At 33.0% G+C, this 6,706-nt stretch overlaps 1 pseudogene; it reads left to right on the forward strand.

Moving 5' to 3' along the window:
• LOC107844828 overlaps positions 1-3,846 on the forward strand; it is a 29,720-nt pseudogene extending 25,874 nt beyond the window's left edge.
• Positions 3,847-6,706: the final 2,860 nt, after the last annotated feature.

The raw sequence follows: 6,706 nt of genomic DNA on the forward strand, positions 1-6,706 counted from the left end.
TCTAAAGGGGACTACCGATATGGGCTTATTTTATTCTAAAGATTGTAATTCCGATCTTGTTGGTTATGCTAATGCTGGATGCTTATTCGACCCGCATAAAGCTCGGTCTCAAACAGGCTATGTATTCATATGTGGGGGTACTGCCATATCTTGGAGATCAACAAAGTAGTCTATCGTAGCCACTTCATCGAATCACGCTGAGATTATAGCTATTCATGAAGCAAGCTAAGAGTGTGTGTGGTTGAGGTCCATAATACATCTCATTCAAGAAAAATGTGGCTTGAAATGTGACAAAGTACCCACAATTTTATATGAAGATAATGCAGTATGCATAGCACAACTGAAAGGTGGATTCATAAAAGGAGATAGAACGAAGTACATTTTGCCAAAGCTATTCTATACGCATGAGCTCCAAAAGAATGGTGATATTAATGTACAACATATTTGTTCAAGTGAAAATATGGCTGATTTATTCTCCAAGTCTCTTTCAACTGCAACTTTCAAGAAGATGGTGTACAAGATCGGAATGCAAAGGTTCAAGGTTGTTATTATTAGGGGGAGCTAATACGCACTGTACTCTTTTTCCTTTATGAGGTTTTGTCCCACTGGGTTTTCCTTGTAAGATTTTTAATGAGATAGCCTATATGTGTATTGTTAGACATTATAGTAAATGTCGATCAAGATCTATCAAGATCTATTTGATGTCTATCGGGATTTGATGTATTTATCTTTTAGTGTGAAACTATGGCAAATTCCCCCTATAAATAGAAGGACTTCCTTCATTGTAAATCATTCCTCAAGAGAAGAAATAAAAATTACTCTCTCTATTCTCTCTACTCTTCTTCTTTATTCTTTCTTATGGCAAAATATAATCAAGAAAAATTGAGTTCTTTAGTGCCACAAATAATTTCTAAATTTTCGTTGCTTTTTCTTTTAAAATTTTGGCAAGAAAATTGATAACAATATAATCACTAATATAAATTTAATGTAATTAAAAATCCTGAAAAAATTAACAAACAACTTTAAAATATGATTTAATTGAAAATGATTGAAGAATCAATACAACAGAAGAACATACAAAAACTAAAAATATGGAATAAGTAGTATTGATATACATGACATTGAGCTAATTTTTTTTAACAACCAACATACTATTTATATTAATTCATAGTAAGTTTTAGAGTGTTAAAAGATGCTATTACATCTTTTATAATCCAACTCGGATAATTAGCAAACCAAACAAAATTTTGTAACAATGAAATAGAGAAATTTGCTAAACTATGTGCTATTTTGTTCCAAGATCTAGGGATATGCACTACGTCTACAGTTTCAAAGAAATCCATCAACTTTCAAATATCCTCGCAGGTTGTTTCTATCTCCCAAGATGCAACACTTCTTTTTTGTATCATATCCACCATGTTCTTTGCATCCGATAATACTTGAACTCTCGTCCATCCATTTTTCATAGCTTTTCCCAACGCTTCATGAATCGCCAACGCTTCAGCAGTGATGAACTTCCCAACAAATTGAATTGGGGCACCAAAGGCTTGAAATAGCTTACCGCAGCTATCCATCACTGCCACTCCAATGCTTGCCATTTTTATTTCCTTATGTAAGCTAGCATCTGCAAATATAATAACACCATCTTGTACAATAGTAATATTCTTATCATTAGGATATTCAGTTATCCATGGAGTAGAAAGATTAGTAAGAAAGTTATCTTTATATTCATGGTAGTCAAAAAGTGTTTTGTTTACTATTTCATTAGGATCATAGTTTTCTCCATTGAATACTAAGGCATTTCTAGCTTTCCAGATTTGCCACATAATGGAGACACTTAACTTAGTTAGCTTAATAGAGTCAGGAGATCGATTAGCATTATGAACCTTATCGTTCCACCAGCTAGCAAAATTCATAGTTTTTTCTACGTCAGGCCAATTTATCAGACATATTTTCCAAACTAGTTGGGCTTAATGATATCTAAACAACATATGCTCAACTGTTTCACTTTCCAAACCACATCTTTTACTGACATCACAATTATGTTTTAACCTTTTTGAAACAATATGGTTCACAGGAAGCACATTTATAATGCATTTTCGAATAAAATATTTATATTTATTTTTAATATTCATAGACCATAGAAAAAGCTAATTGACTTTAACTTTATTGATAAATTAAATCATCATTTGACTATTCACTATTTAAGTTTTTTAGAGATTCATTAACAGCGATAATGAAATAGTGATTGAATTATGAGATAAGTAATTAAGATACTGAGGAAGATGAAAATTTTTGAAGAGGGAAGGAAGAGGAGTAGAAAAAGAAATATAACTTATGCAATATAAAATTAATTAAAATTATTCGATAACCTGCTATAGCGGATTAAGATGACCTGATAGTGTAAAAAAATAATACACTGATTGTGTATAAAACTTAAATTCTTTCAATTATAGTATCTGAGCGTGCAAGAAGAGAGTTTCATATGAATGAACATGAGTTAATTTCTATACATTACTAGTGTAAAAAAATGATGACATTATGTCATTTAAAAGATAACTTCACACAATAACATAATTTAGAACCTATAAAATAAAAGCAAGTAATCTTTCTACATTCAATTATTTATTGAGCCTGGTGTGTCATTCTTGGTATGGCTGCTGGTCTAGCAAGCCTTCATAGCCACCTAGAGTGCAGCCTGCCTGCTGAAGACCGTAACGTAAGTAACTCAGTGCTTCATACGGGTGAAATGATGACCTTCTTTTGTAGATAGAATCTTCAATGAGTGGAAAGAAGCAACCTTACTAAGAAAGGTGCTTGTTGAGTAAGACTGGATTTCGATCCCAAGCCCCTTGTATAGGTTGGGCTCTTGAGCGCATCTTTCTCATATCGATCAAGGCTCTCTTTGAGTTTGAAATAAGGGGCAAGAAGCAAGGGCGTATCAGCTACGCGAAAGCCGTTGCACCTTAGCGCATCTCTTTTCTTGTAGGAGTGCTAACATACAAAATAAAAGCAAGTAACCTTCTACATCAAGTTACATTGCAGTTAATGTGCAATTTTTTCATTACATAGCAGTACATATATGTAAACTACGATTACAACCACAATGTCAATGAAAATTGATTTTTTATATCCAGGTCTATGGTTATCGAATGTCTCTCTGGGCTGAACATTTTGGATTGGTCGAAAACACATTCATGGAGCCTCAAATTATGGAATGTGTGAGACATGTTAATGAGATGGCTAGATACAATTGGAATGCATTTGCAGGAGATGAGTACAAGAAGATAAAGGGGCACTTGATGCAGTATCCAGTTCAGATTAGCAAAAATGGAGATGTCACAAATCTTCCTGGCTTTGAATGCTTCCTTGATGTTGGTGGTAAGATTCTAGGGGAACCCACAACTCTTCCTAATGCCCTTACTACATAACAATCGCATATTATTTAATGGCAGTACTACTTAAACTGCATTATACTTAGTTGAGCCCGTGGGATTCTGATATCAGATGCCCACAAATAATTAAAAGAAAAATAAATGGAAAAGCGCCTAAAATACCCTTCAACTATTGAAAATGGTGCAAATATACTCTCCTTCCACCTTTGGGCTCTAAAATGTCCTTCCATCCACCTATTGGGCCCTATTTTACCCTTCTTCTTAATAGATAAATAATTAGAATTTTAACTTAACACATGGCAGTTTCCTATTAGTTGAATTTTTATTAATCAAAAGTAAAAAAAAAAAAAATTAACCCAAATCACTAAAATCTACCCCATCCGCCGGACCCACCTCATCCTTATGTAATTGGCTAATCTTCACATCTTCTAAAGGACCAGGTGAAAGATCAGCAAGGTCACCATCATAACAATGTCTTGTGCCTTTAAATTCATTAATCAACAATGCTTCAAATGGATATTTAATTGCTGATATATAATGTAGCCATCTCCAAACAAGAGAAATTTGAGTCCTCTTTAAGAAGAATCCGCATGTTAGGAAGAATAGAGCCGTATGTGGTTGCTATAACGATCACATACCCCATGATGTAACTTGGTACAAGTGCACTGACTAGCATTACATAAGCATTGCTAGTAATGAGTGAGGAATAAAGGATCACCCAGAAGCTAAGAATGCTGCTGTTTATACGAAGTATGTATTGAGTTATGCCTGCGAATGTAAAGCCTTGGATCGCGAAGAAGGAGAGTTATATGATAAGGGAATAAATAACATAAGCAGATACTCTATAAGCATTGTGAGATGTCTCGTGAATCAAGATGAATCGTTCCTGAATGAATGTTGGAAAAACATCGTTCGAGGAGAAAAAGACTAGGCAAATTGTGAAGATGTAGAAGTTAAGGAGGTGGTTTATTGTTTTAAAGTTGAAATGATTTAGCCTTTGGAAGAATAAAGATAGGACTAGTCCCATGACTGTTAAGATGATTTCACGAGAGAGGAAGAGTTCGGAAACTTGCAAATTTGGATCCGATGGATGGGGTAGATTTTAGTAATTTGGGTTAAATTTTTTTTTTTTTTGATCAATAAAAATTTAACTAATAAGAAACTGCCACAAGTTAAGTTAAAATCCTAATTATTTATTTGTTAAGAAGAAGGGTAAAATAGGGCCAAATAGGTGGATGCAAGGGCATTTTAGAGCCCAAAGGTGGAAGGAGGGTATATTTGCACCATTTTCAATAGTTGAAGGACATTTTAGGCCTTTTTATAAATAATGCATTGCGATTCTGATCTATTACAATTAAAGACAAGTAAAGACTAAAGAACTTTAAGTTATGTATTAATTTTGGTTGAATTGCCATGCTGATTAACAATAAAGATATTGTATATGGTTAAAATTGCAATAATTTAGAAACATTATTCCAAATAGGAGTCAATTTATCCAAAGTTGATTTACAATTGTACAAATTTAGTTGTTTCTGAAGTAACTGAAAATGATTTCATAACATATATGTTTCATTTGTTCCTACAACTAGTGAAATTAAGAAAAGGTTGACAAATATCTTTTGAACTTTGTAGAGTTGATAATAAATGAAGGTTTTCTTTTATTATTAGGAACATCATCAAATCATATATTTATGAACTAAGTGAACACATGAGCAATGAATTAATCATAGATAAATTTCAAAAGAAACAAATGGGAGAAGAAATTTTTTCTCTTATATGTTGAAAGCATTTCATTAACCGAGAATTTTGAAAAATAAAAAAGAAAAAAAAGCTTACAAGTGTACCTTTTTCTGGTTTAACATCACCGTCAACTTTAATTCAGATCAAACAACATTGTGCATATTGTTTAAGCATTTCAAAGAGGAAAATAAGGTTGGGCGTTCGGGAATTCGGTTCAGTTTTGATTTTTTTTTCGATTTTTTTGTACGTTCGGTTCAGTTCGATTTAAGAATTTCAATTTTTTGGTTTTTGGGCCTCTTTAATGGGTTAAATTATGTTTGTAAATTGGACTTTTTCTACCACTGTAGAGCTACTAATTGGGCCTTCTAACTCTAAGATTCAGTATCTGAGTCGACATTGTTATCATGTTATGGAAAGCAGATAGAAAAAAGACAAATCTCAAAACAAGTCAATTTGTATTTCCAATCTAAATATCTAATATGTTTTGTCAAATTTCAAGAAGAAACACACGTCAATGACATACTTAATCTTGGATTTTTGAGACAAGCCATTTAATCTTAATGAGGTCACATTTTAGAGAAGGAATTGCACTAGCAGTATTGCACAACAATAACGAATAAAAGGTCACTCATCGCAATAGAAGTATAGAACTTTACAGACTTAAAAGCATAACTAAAAGTGTAAAAGTAAAATGGCATTATGTCTTTATAAGTGTGTAAACTGTAAAACTGTAAGCTTTAAGGTGTAAACTGTAAAACATACATGAAAGCTTATAAAAAAATAATTACATCTAATTGTAAAAACAACTGTTAAATAATTTGGTATACAACCTAGCTAGTAATTTATATATGTACCTTGTACACACTACACAGGACATTCGTTTCCAACACCTTAAACAAATGAAAAGTGAAAACTATAAAACAAAGGGCAACTTCACAAGGATCAATATCAGCCGATATGAAGGACACACACACCTAGTAGTTGGACAATAGAAATACTACACGTTCAACTAGAAGGAACCGAACTTAGACACTACATCATTAAAACTGCTGTTGAAACTTTTGCCACCCTCAAAGTCTTTACACAACAATTTATGATCGTTACTTCTGTCCATATCATTAGATTCACCTCCTACTGCTGTACAAATGATCTCTTAAATCATATCAGCTGAACTTTGACCATGAGAAATACAGCTATTACAAGCTTCATTTCCCAATGCAATAGCTTCATTGCTTGACATATCCAAGCTGATCCAAGTAGAAGAATTTTCTACTCCAGATAACCTTGCATCAGTTAAAACAGAGAGGCCATGTGATAGTTTAGCATCACTGGACATCCTACAGTCATAAATCATAAAATAAATGGATCTTCAGATAGCTATATAGAAATCTACCAATTAGGTGAAGCATAGATGATCACAAGATGGTATAAATAGCAAGATAACATACTCCTAATTTCATAACCATTAAACTGTAGCAACCAAAATTAATCAGGAGTCATCTCGAGAGTTGAGAGCAATCACATAAGATATGAATTATCTCCCAAAGGGCGCCCCCATTGATCATGTCTCT

This window comes from Capsicum annuum, chromosome 10 (assembly GCF_002878395.1).
Source record: "Capsicum annuum cultivar UCD-10X-F1 chromosome 10, UCD10Xv1.1, whole genome shotgun sequence".
NCBI classification, from domain to species: Eukaryota; Viridiplantae; Streptophyta; class Magnoliopsida; order Solanales; family Solanaceae; genus Capsicum; species Capsicum annuum.